Source organism: Pan troglodytes, chromosome 20 (genome assembly GCF_028858775.2).
Source record: "Pan troglodytes isolate AG18354 chromosome 20, NHGRI_mPanTro3-v2.0_pri, whole genome shotgun sequence".
NCBI lineage: Eukaryota > Metazoa > Chordata > Mammalia > Primates > Hominidae > Pan > Pan troglodytes.
In genome coordinates, this window is record NC_072418.2 from 11912570 (window position 1) to 11925643 (window position 13074).

Here is a 13074-nt window from a genome sequence, read left to right on the forward strand (position 1 = left end):
TATGTTGCCTAGGCTAGATTCGAACTCCTGGGCTCAAACAATCTTCTTGCCTCAGTCTCCCAAATAGCTGAGAATACAGGCATGTGCCACCACACCCAGCTTGTTTTTCTATTTCATTTATTTATTGGTGGGAGGGAGTTTCTACACCCAGCTGGATGCTGCCTGGAGCCCATACACCTGGTCATTGGTGAGTTGTGTTTTTTTTTGTTTTTTGTTTTTTGGTGTTTTTTTTGAGACAGAGTCTTGCTCTGTCACCCAGCCTGGAGTGCAATGGCGCGATCTCGGCTCACTGCAAGCTCTGCCTCCCAGGTTCATGCCATTCTTCTGCCTCAGCCTCCTGAGTAGCTGGGACTACAGGCGCCCGCCACCACACCCGGCTAATATTTTTTTGTATTTTTAGTAGAGATGGAGTTTCACCGTGTTAGACAGGATGGTCTTGATGGCCTGACCTCATGATCCGCCCACCTTGGCCTTCCAAAGTGCTGGGATTACAGGCGTGAGTCACCGCGCCCGGCCATGTTCAGATGACTGATTAGCCTATCAAAGGCATTCTTCCATTTCTTTATGGTGGCTTTGATTTCTGATCTTTCCTTCTGATTCTTTGAGTTTCTATTTTTCTGCTGATGATGTAGGGCAGATGAGCCCCCAAACTGGGGGTTAGCCCAGGAGGGTTCTTGGCTTTGCTCAGGAAAGAATTCAAGAGGCAGCCAGCAGTAAAAGAAATTGGGTTTATTGAAGCAGCAGGGCACAGCAGGGTGGCTGCCCCTTGTGGAGCAGGGCTGACTCATAGGCAGTATACCCAGGGTAGCAGCATATGGGCTGTTGGCTAGCAGTATTTATACCCAGTTTTAATTACATGCAAATTAAGGGGTGGGCTATTCAGACAGCACTCCTCATTCACCTTCTGCCATGATTGTGAGGCTTCCCCAGCCATGTGGAACTGTGAGTCCATTAAACCTCTTTATGAATTAGGCAGTCTCGGGTATGTCTTTATTAGCAGTGTGAGACACAGTTGCTCCGGCCTATAAATGACACATAGTTTTAAGTCTGTTTCCTGCAGTTCTCCTATGATTGGCCAGGGTTTTGATTCTGTTTTGTTTTTTTGCATTTTCAAATTAAGGGTAGATGAGTCTGAGGGTCTTGCTCCAGCTCTGTCTCAGGCCCCCCATCAGCTGTCCCTCTTTCTTGCAGTTTACCTAACAGAGCCTTGGGGTGGGCATGTGTGGGACCGTGGTGCTAAGATTTAATGCTTTTTCTCATTTTACTCATAGTTAAGTTGCAATTTTGGCATTCTCTATATCTTAAAGGCACTGTTGAAGGTATAGTTTTGTGTAGAAGATTCATAGGTGTGGAGTTACTTCACAGCATTTGAGAGGAGATTTGGGGAGGTTGCTTACCACTCACTGGCCATTGTTTTTAGTTACCTGGAAGTCTCCTCACTTTAGTTTTTGGAGATACTTTGGCTGAATATGTTATTTTATTTTATTTTAATTTATTTTTTGAGACAGAGTGTCGCCCAGGCTGGAGTGCAGTGGCATGATCTCAGCTCACTACAACCTCCACCTCCCAGGTTCAAACAATTCTTGTGCCTTAGCCACCTGAGTAGCTGGGATTACAGGTTTGCACCACCATGCCTGGCAAATTTTTGTATTTTTAGTAAAGTTGAGGTTCCATCACGTTAGCCAGGCTGGTCTTGAACTCCTGACCGCAGGTGATCTGCCTGCCTCAGCCTCCCAAGGTGCTGGGATTACAGGTGTGAGCCACCACGCCTGGCCTGGATATGCTTTAAAGGGGTCATTTCTTTGTCTTCTGGCCTCCATTGTTGCTGACTAAAAGTTAGCGTTATTCTTAACATTACTCCCCTGTAAGTAATGTGTTGCTTGTCACTGGCTCCTCTTCAGATAATTATCTTGGGTTTTCAACAGTTTGACTCTGTGTCTTGGTGCAGTTTCCTGTGTATTTACTCTGCTTGGGGATCCTTCAGATTCTTAGATACGTGAGTCATTGTCTTTCACAAGGAAGTATTTGGCCATTATTTCTTCATAATTTTTTAATTGTGGTAAAATAAACATAACATGAAATTCACTGGGTTTTTTTGTTTGTTTGTTTTTGTTTTTTGAGGCGGAGTCTCGTTCTGTTGCCCAAGCTGGAGTCCAGTGGTGCAGTCTTGGCTCACTGCAACCTCCACATCCTGGGTTCAAGCGATTCTCCTGCCTCAGCCTCCTGAGTAGCTGGGACTATAGGTGCGCACCACCATGCCCAGCTAATATTTGTATTTTTAGTAGAAATGGAGTTTCACCATGTTGGCCAGGATGGTCTTGATCTCTTGACCTCGTGATCCACCTGCCTTGGCCTCCCAAAGTGCTGGGATTACATGTGTGAGCCACCGCGCACAGCCCCATTTTAATCATTTTTTAGGTGTACTGTTCGGTGGCATTAAGTACATTGACAATATTGGCTACCACCACTATCCATTTTCAGATCTTTCTCTTCATTCCAAAAAATTATGTACCCATTAAGCAATCACTCCTCAACACTTCTATCTTCAGCCCCTGGTAACTTGTAGGTAGTGTCCATGAATTTTGTCAGAAGTAGAATAATAAAATACGTTGTTTTGTGTGCGTCCGCCTTATTTCATTAAAAGTAATGTTTTCAAGGCTTATCCATGTTGTAGCATGTATCAGAATTTCATTCCCTTTTATGGCTTAATAAATTCTGTTGCATGTATGTGTCACGTTTTATTCATTCATCTATTGATGAACATTTGGGCTGTTTCTACCTCTTGGCTATTGTGAATCATACTGATATTGATGATTTTTTTTTCTTTTTTCTTGAGATGGAGTCTTGCTCTGTTGCCCAGGCTGGAGTGCAGTGGCACGATCTGGGCTCACTGCAACCTCTGCCTCCTGGATTCAAGCAGTTATCCTGCCTCAGCCTCCAAAGTAGCTGGGTACTCGCCGAGTAGCCTGCCACCATGCCCGGCTAATTTCTGTATTTTTAGTAGAAATGGAGTTTTACCATGTTGGTCAGGCTGGTCTTGAACTCCTGACCTCAGGTGATATGCCCGCCTCAGCCTCCCAAAGTGTTGGGATTACAGGCGTGAGCCACTGCGGCCAGCCTGAAGACAGCATTCTTAGCATGAAGGATGCAAAGTTGAGGCAAAGGAGATCTATCCAAACCAGCCTCATTACACTATGGCTTCTGAGCCACTTCTCTACCTGATTAACCACCCTAGCCCACACCCTTGGTTTTATCCCATTAGCGCAGTTTACTTGTCTGTCCAATTCAGCATATAAGTGTTTGGCTCTTAATTGCTTTTCTGGCTTGTTTCCTTATGAGGACCCCCATGCCACATAAAACTTTCATTAAACAAATACATGTGTATGCTTTTATCTTGTTAACCTAATCATATGTCAGTGCAATTATCAGGCCCAGCAAGGATCCTAAGATGATGAAGGTGAAATCTTGTTGCCCCTACAATATGGACATTGGTTTGCAAGTGTCTGTGTGAGTTCCTGCTTTCAATTCTCAGGAATTTTCCGAAGTTGTTTTCTTCCTCATTTTCTCCTTTTGGGACTCCAGCTGTGCCACAGGACTCTGAAGTTCCTGTTTCATTTTTCTAATGTGTTTGTTTTCCAGTTTGTATGACTTCTACTGATATATCTTAAAGTTCACTAACTCTTCTGTCTTCTTCATCTGTGGAATCCATGTAGTGACTCCTTAAAATCCAGATGTCTGAGGTCCTTAGGAAAACAGGTGCTTCTCCCCGTTGTAGCTTGAATTTGCTCTGAATGTGGTGGTCCCCTAAGCCGATAACACAATGCCTCCTGGCCTGCCCTGGCCACCCAGGGAGGAATGAAGGGAGAGGTAGGTGTAGTGGTAATAAGCCTTGCTGTGCACAGCTTTGTGTAATAACTGAAAAGGGTGATGTGTTTTCCTGCTCCCATCCCCAAGCCTGATTTCTTCAAGATGCAGTAACTGGGACGGGTGCAGTGGATCATGTCTGTAATCCCAGCACTTTGGGAGGCCAAGGAGGGAGGATCACGAGGCCAGGAGTTCGAGATCAGCCTGACCAACATAGTGAAACCTCGTTTCTACTAAAAATACAAAAGTTAGCTGGGCGTGGTGGTGCGTGCCTGTAGTCCCGGCTACTGGGAAGCTGAGGCAAGACAATTGCTCGAACCCAGGAGGCAGAGGTTGCAGTGAGCTGAGATCACACCACTGCACACCAGCCTGAGCGAAAGAGTGAGACTCGGTCAAAAAAAAAACCAAACATGTAGTAACTGACACCCCCCACACATGCCCTCCCCTCCACCTCCTGTTATTTCATTAGAAACCCTACCAAGGAACAAGGAAATCCTACAAAAAAGGTGTCTCAGGTACCCATCAGCAGCCATGCAGTGATGACAAGTGGGTCTGATGCCATTAAAAGGTTGTTTTCAAACCACCTTCTGTTGCAAGCAGAACCCAATTGCACAGGAATCCAAGCTCCATGATGGAACTTTGGCCATTGTTTTTAGTTACCAGGAAGGAAAATGGCAAGATTGAGATTAAGCCTGGAGGCCCGGCGGGGACCTCATGGGTGTGAAGACCCTGGACTCCTGTGTTGCTGGAGATAGTGTTTGTGCTCTCACATGGTCTGCTCAGCCGCCTTTCTGCCACGTGGAGAAGCAGCTACCGCCATTCAGCACAACAGAAGACCTAGTGTGTTTCCAGGGTGGGAGCCTACGAGTGGTGGACTCTGACTTTGACATTCGGGACAGTTTTATTCCTTAATTTTCTTCCTTACATGCTTGGTTCTTCTGAGGGCCTCAGACTCCCTCTCCAACAGCCTTCTACCCTCTCCCATTTCCACATTTTCATTTTTGAGCTTCCTTAGCTAAGTGGTTTTACTTTCTTCCCTTTCCATCTCTCTCTCTCTCTTTATATTTCTTTCTCTAGATTTTTAAAATTCTGTCTCTCTCTTTTCTCCAATTTCTCCATTTCCCTCTTTTTTTTTTTTTTTTTTTTCTTTTTTTGAGTCAGGGCCTGACTCTGTCACCCAGGCCAAAGTGCAATGGCACGATCTCAGCTCACTGCAACCTCCATTTCCCAGGTTCAAGGGATTCTCTTGCCTCACCCTCCAAAGTAGCTGGGATTACAGGCACACACCACCACACCCAGGTAATTTTTGCATTTTTGGTAGAGACGGGGCTTCACCATGTTGGCCAGACTGATCTCGAACTCCTGACCTCAAGTGATCCTCTCCCATTTTGGCCTCCCAAAGTGCTGGGATTACAGGCGTGAGCCACTGCGCCTGGCCTTACATTGTTATTCTGCACACATTGGCCATTGCGGGCATCGTTCCTCACCTGAGTGAACACATCCATGCATTCCTAATATTTGTGTCCTGGGAAACCTGGGTTTGGAGTTAGGAGTAGAGAGGCCAAGGGTTTGCAGTCAGGCAGGTTACTTGCAAAATATTTACGTATCAGTCAGGTACAGTGGCTCATGCTTGTAATCCCAGCAGTTTGGGAGGCCGAGGCTGGGGGATCACATGAGGTCAGGAGTTCGAGACCAGCCTGGACAACATGGTGAAATCCCGTCTCTACTAAAAATACAAAAAAATTAGCTGGGCATGGTGGTGCATATCTATATTCCCTGCTACCTGGGAGGCTGAGGCAGGAGAATCGCGTGAACCAGGGAGGCGGAGGTTGCAGTGAGCCGAGATTTTGCCACTGCACTCCAGCCTTGGTGACACAGCGAGACTCTGTCTCAAAAAAAAAACAAAAACAAAAACAAAAAATATATATATATTTATTATGTATTGTGCTAAGTTTCTTCTTTGTAAAAGCCCTTGGGGGACTGTTAAGTGTGTGTCTCAGCTTGGATTTGGGTTTTTTTAGACCAGAGATCCCTAGTCCCTTTGGAGGTGTGAGTATGAGGGTATTTGTGTCTCTTGAGAAGGTCTAAGAATTGCCATCAGTTTGGTGGCAGGGTATGTTGTACTTAGAGATCTTGTCAGAATGGATAACTCATTTTACCTCCATCACTTACGAAATGACTTTTATCAGCTACATTAAAATGCTAGGAATGTCATACTACATTCTCATAAATACTGGGAATTAACTAATGACTTTCTTGTCCAGGTATTTATAGGCTTTGGCAAGGCAGCAGTACACAAAACTGGTCCCATTCATAGTAATCTTGACGTTAAACTTTGGAGCCAGAGTACAAGCAAATAAATAAACACTAGGAAGAAAAGTAAATGTGGAGAAGAATAAATGCTGTAAGGAAAAGTAAAGTTGAGGAGGGGAACAGACAGATGGGATTGACCCATTCAACCTGTGCAGTGTACAGCGTATACTCTTTTTTTTTTTTTTGAGATGGAGTCTCGCTCTGTCGCCAGGCTGGACTGCAGTGGCACGATCTCGGCTCACTGCAACCTCTGCCTCCCGGGTTCAAGCGGTTCGCCTGTCTCAGCCTCCCAAATAGCTGGGACTACAGGCACCTGCCACCACGCGCCGCTAATTTTTTTGTATTTTAGTAGAGACAGGGGTGTACACTCATTTTTGGCCACTTTACCTTTTTAGGAAACAAAATCATCACAGAAATCCTCAAGAGGCAGCTTTCCTGTACATTTCAGTTTCTCCTAAAACAGAACAGGGCTGGGAATGCTTACTGAGGAATCATCAAAGCATTTCTTTCTGTCATGACAAGAGCAATTCCAGCTTGCTCCATGAGACCCTGCTTCTCTCACTGTATTTGGTTTTCAGGTTGCAAGATTTGAAGAACACTTGTCAAAACTCGACGGTTGTTTCTGTTTTCAAGGACTGTTTGATCTGCATTTTCTTCCAGTCCATTCATTTCTATCTGGTTTGGCCTCCAAGGTCTTAATCTTTTGCCCAAGAAAACCCTTACATTTAAGCAACATGAGTTCCTTGATTTGTCTTTAGCCCGATGCTACTTTCTTGAGTTCAGAATAAAAGCTGATTATTATTATTATTATTTATTGTTATTATTTTGAGACAGAGTGTTGCTCTGTCACCCAGGCTGGAGTGCAATGGTACGATCTCGGTTCAGTGTTACCTCTGCCTCCCAGGCTCAAGCGATTCTTCTGCCTTAACCTCAGGAGTAGCTGAGGTTACAGGTACCCACCACCATGCCTGACAAATTTTTGTATTTTTACTAGACAGAATTTTGCCATGTTGGCCAGGTTGGTCTTGAACTCCTGGCCTCAAGTGATCTGCCCACCTCAGCCTCCCAAAGTGCTGGGATTACACCAGCCTTGGGACTTGACAGTTTTTTGTTTTTTTTTTAAGATGGAGTTTCGCCCTTGTTGCCCAGGCTGGAGTGCACTGGCGCGATCTTGGCTCACCATAACCTCTGCCTCCCAGGTTCAAGTGATTCTCCTGCCTCAGCCTTCCTGAGTAGCTGGGATTACAGGCATGCGCCACCATGACCGGCTAATTTTGTATTTTTAGTAGAGACGGGGGTCTCTCCATGTTCGTCAGGTTGGTCTCGAACTCCCAACCTCAGGTGATCCGCCTGCCTCGGCCTCCCAAAGTGCTGGGATTACAGGCGTGAGCCACCATGCTGGGCCCTTGACAGTTATTTTGACCTAACATTGGTGATAATTTTTCTCTACCTCAACCAAGAAGATGGCGGATTGGAGCACTTTTTTCGTAGATTGACCAGTCTTCCCAACAACACTGGAGGCCAGTCATTTACTTTCTGCAGAGAAAGAGACAGGTCAAAGAGTCAACTTACCAGCTGGAAACTGGGACTAGTGTCAAGTGCTTACTCTGACATTCAGCTCTTGTTTCACCTCTTGACCCCTTTCATGCCTGCATCAACCAGTGGATCTGTTGGGCTCAGAGCACATGACAAAGGGGCTTGTGGTGTTCCACTTGGCTTCCTGAAATCCCTTCCTTTCCCCTGGCAGTGCTTCCACGCAGGACTTTGAGTGTGTGGTCGGGGCAGTTTACATCCCCAAGTGAAAATGCTGAACGTTCAGCAAGCCTTGGTCAAAAGTTTTCCTAGGCTCATTAGTGAAGAAATAGCAATTACTCACTGGCTATTGCCAGGGTTGAGAAAAAGAATGTGTACCCTAGAGGCCGGGCCCAAGGGGAAGAGAGTACTTTCTCTCAGCATTGAGTAAAATCGGCCATTTTTTAAATGAGCCTTGGGAACCGGCATAACTGGTCCCTTTGTGCCCAATTTCTCCATCCCGATAATGAATTCCATGGATAACCTCAGTGGCCCATGACAGTTGCCTCTCATTGCACTTCCCTGCCAGTTCTCAGAAAGAAAGTGTCACACAGTCTCTGGAGGGAACTTCTAATTACAGGAACACAGTCTGCTTGTCTGAGTCTTGTTTTCAGTTCTTGGACCCTCTCCAGCAGGGACAATCTCTGTCTTGTGTAACCTTTGGGTAACATCCAATCCACTCAGGAATTCTTCCCTGCTGGGGAACCTATTGTATATACCCAATGAATATTAGCTAAGTGCCTTACACTTTTAATTAGGTTTTGGGAAGAAAGATCAATAAGACAAAGTACTGCCCTTAAGAAAGTAAAGGTCTAGGAGAAGAGCGATATTAACAGTAAATAAGACACCTAGTATGGCAGGTGAATCCATCTGGGAGGCCCCAGATGAGGAAGATGTTGAACTGGGGGCCATCAAGAAAATCTAAGTAGAAGAGATGATGCAAGCTCAGTGTAGAAGGATGATTATGATTGTGATTATGATTATTTGGAGATGGAGTCTCGCTCTGTTGCCCAGGCTGGAGTGCAGTGGTGCGATCTCAGCTCACTGCAACTTCCGCCTCCCAGGTTCAAGCGGTTCTCCTGCCTCAGCCTCCCGAGTAGCAGGGACTACAGGCACACGCTGCCATGCCTGGCTAATTTTTTGTATTTTAGTAGAGACAGGTTTTATCATGTTCCCAGGCCAGTCTCAAACTCCTGAGCTCAGGCAATCTGCCCGCCTCGGCCTCCCAAAGTGCTAGGATTACAGGCATGAGCCACCGAGCCTGCCTTGTAGAAGGCTCATTAAGAGTTCAGGAGCAGAATCAAATAAGCATGCTAATCCTGAGTGCAAAGGCACTGAAAAAATGACAGTATATTACATTCTGTAGATAAAAGACAATCTTTGGAGTAAGAGGCAGACTTGAAAGGTAATATGGGACAGATTGGAGAACACACACATTTCCTTTATTCTCTCTCTTTTTTTAAAGACTCGGTCTCATTCTGTCACCCAGATTGGAGTGCAGTGGCATGACCATAGCTTTCTGCAGCCTCAACCTCCTGGGTTTAAGCCATCTGCCAACCTCAGCCTCTTAAGTACCTGGACTATAGGCACACACTACCATGCCTGACTAATTCTATTTTTTTTATTTTTGTAGAGACACAATCTTGTTATGTTGCCCAGGCTAGTCTCAAACTCCTGGGCTCAAGCAATCCTCCTGCCTCAGCCTACCAAAGTGCTGGGATTACAGTCATGAGCCACTGTGCCTGGCTCACACACATATATCTATATGTTAGTCTACTAGTTTCAATGTAAATGTTAGTTGGAAATCGATGGAAACCAATTGATATTTAATGAAGTTTGCAGTTGAGCAAGGTAACTGGTTCCCAATTGCAGAATGGAATGAAGGGTCCTGTTTCTATGAGCTTTTGTTTCATAGCCACCCAAAACATGGTGGTTTAAAGCAACCACCAGGCCGGGCTCAGTGTCTCATAATCCCAGCAGTTTGGGGGCCAGGCAGGAGGATTACTTGAGTCCAGGAGTTCAAGACCAGCCTGGGCAACATGGTGAAATCCCCTCTCTCAAACAACAACACCCCACCACCTTTTATTTAGGGTTTGTTTGTCGACAATTTGGGCTGTGCTTAGCCTGAGAGTTCTCTTGACTGGCTTCTGCAGTCACTCTCTAGGTGGGGTGGGGTTTATTGTTCTTCATTCAAGGTCTCATTCCTCCAGTCATCCAGGTAAGGCCTGTTCACACATTGCTGGAGTGTTCCAGCAGAGCTTGTATTGGGAATGCCTATGCCCCATCAGCCAGTGCAATCATGGGTGAGCCCAAGGTGGAAGGGCACTCAGTTACACAAAAGGGGCTTGGATATAGGGAAGAAAAGACACAGTGGCCATTCTTTTCTGCAGTTGGCCACAAGGCCAGTGTATTATTGCAAGAGTCTAAGTAAGGGGAACATCTTTATTGAGAAGTGATGAACATGTGGGAAATTCACATATTTATTTGTTTGTTTGTTTGTTTGTTTGTTTGAGACAGATCCTCGCTCTTTTGCCCAGGCTGGAGTGCAGTGGCGTGATCTTGGCTTACTGCAAGCTCCACCTCCCGGGTTCACACCATTCTCCTGCCTCAGCCTCCCGAGTAGCTGGGACTACAGGCGCCCACCACCACACCCGGCTAATTTTTTTTGTATTTTTTTTTAGTAGAGATGGGGTTTCACCATGTTAGCCAGGATGGTCTCGATCTCCTGACCTCATGATCCGCCTGCCTCGGCCTCCCAAAGTGCTAGGATTACAGACGTGAGCCACCGTGCCCGGCCGAAATTCACATATTTAAAGTATACAACCTGATCAATTCCCTTCTCTCTGTCTTATCATAATACTTTCCCTGGAAACTTTTTTTTTTCTTGAGACAGAGTCTCACCCTGTTGCCCAGGCTGGAGTGCAGTGGCACGATCATGGCTCACTGCAGCCTCAACCTCTCAGGCTCAAGTGATTCTCCTGCTTCAGCTTCCTGAGTAGCTGGGACTACAAGACACATGCCGCCATGCCTGGCTGGTTTTTGTATTATTTGTTGAGATGGGGTTTTGCCATGCGACCCTGGCTGGTATCGAACTCCTGAGCTCAAGCAATCCTCCCATCTCGGCCTCCCAAAGTGCGGGGATTACATGCATGAGCCACCGTGCCCGGCCTGATTCCAGGTCTGATAGAAAAACTCTTTCAACCAACTGCCTATTGGAAAAACTTTGAATCTGCATATGACCTGGAAGCCCCACTTCCAGTTGTCCCACCTTTCCGGACTGAACCAATGTACATCTTTTTTTTTTTTTTTTGAGACGGAGTCCCGCTCTATTGCCCAGGCTGGAGTGCAGTGGCACATCTTGGCTCCCTGCCAGCTCCGCCTTCCGGGTTCACGCCATTCTTCTGCCTCAGCCTCCTGAGTAGCTGGGACTACAGGCACCCGTCACCATGCCCGGCTAATTTTTTGTATTTTTTTCTAGTAGAGACGGGGTTTCACCGTGTTAGCCAGGATGGTCTCGATCTCCTGACCTCATGATCCACCCGCCTCAGCCTCCCAAAGTGCTGGGATTACAGGCGTGAGCCACTGCGCCCGGCCGAACCAATGTACATCTTATACGTATTGATTGATGTTTCCCTAAAATGTGTAAGACCAAGCTATAGCCTGACCACTTTGGGGGCACATGTTCTCAAGGTCTCCTGGGGCTATGTTATGGGCCATCGGTCACTCATATTTAGCTCAGAATAAATCTCTTCAAATATTTTACAGACTTTGATTCTATTCACCAACATCAATATGAGAATTTAGTTCATAATACAGACATATCACAAGTCAAGTCAGAAAAGGCAAATTATGTAAAAAAAAAAAAAAGTGCTTAGGAAACTAGAAAACTGGAAAAAAATTTTTTTTAATTCCTAAATAAATAACTGATAGAAAAGAGAATGAGGGCTGGGTGCAGTGGCTCACACCTGTAATCCCAGCATTTTGGGAGGCCAAGGGGGGAGGATCACCTGAGGTCAGGAGTTCAATACCAGCCTGGCCAACACGGTGAAAACTTGTCTCTACTAAAAATATAAAAATTAGTCCAGTATGCTGGCGTGTGCCTATAATCCCAGCTACTTGGGAGGCTGAGGCAGGAGAATCGCTTGAACCCAGGAGGCAGATGTTGCAGTGAGCCGAGATTGTGCCACTGCACACCAGCCTGGATGACAGAGCAAGACTCCATCTCAAAAATATATATATTTTTATATATTTTTATTATATATATTTTATTTTTATATATATTTATTATTATATATATACATATATATATATAGCAAGAATTAGATGCCATTTTAATAGACTTTTTTTTTTAGAACATCCACCAATGCTGCTTTGATTCAAGTCCACATGATCTGTCATCTGGGCTGTAGATAGCCTGGCACCCTTCCTGCCCATTCTGCAGGGGAACATCATTGTACACATTTTTTTTAACACCCGGTGCTCTTACTTCCACTCCAGAAGGAAACCTAAACTCCAGTGTCCTCCATGATCTGACTCCTGTTTTTTGCTCCAACTCCATCTCTTGTTCCATCACCCTCCTGTCTTCTAATCCATCCTTTGTATTAAGAAGCAAATTACCTAAACCTTTTAAATAAGGCAAAAGGATGACCGCATTTCTGTTCAGTATCACGCTGAAGCATTGTCTGACGGGCCTACCTAGTTCTTTCCTTCTCAAGGCAATGTTCGTTTGTTTGCTTGAGACCTGGACTCTGTGAAGTTATTGCCAACCCACAGGGAATTAATCAATTGCAAATGATTTTTGTCCAGTCGAGTTGCAAATTACTTCAATTTCTTCTGTTCAGTTAAAAAGATTACCCCTAAATGGCCAGGCGTCATGGCTCACGCCTGTAATCCCAGCACTTTGGGAGGCCAAGGTGGGTGGATCATTTGAGGCCAGGAGTTTGAGACTAGCCTGGCCAATACGGTGAAACCCCATCTCTACTAAAAATACAAAAATTATCTGGGTGTGGTGGCACATATGCCTGTAATCACAGCTACTACGCCTCAGGAGGCTGAGGTGGGAGAATCACTTGAACCCGAGAGGCAGAGGTTACAGTGAGCTGAGATTGCACCGCTCACTCCAGCCTGGGTGACAGAGTGAGACTGCACCAAAACAAACAAATGAAAAAAAATGAAATAATGTGTTAATAATTTTATATTAAAAATTATATTTCAGAAAAATATTTACCACTTTTTTTTTTGAGACAGGGATTCGCTTTTGTTACTCAGGCTGGAGTACAATGGTGCAATCTCGGCTCACTGCAACCTCCACCTCTTGGGTTCAAG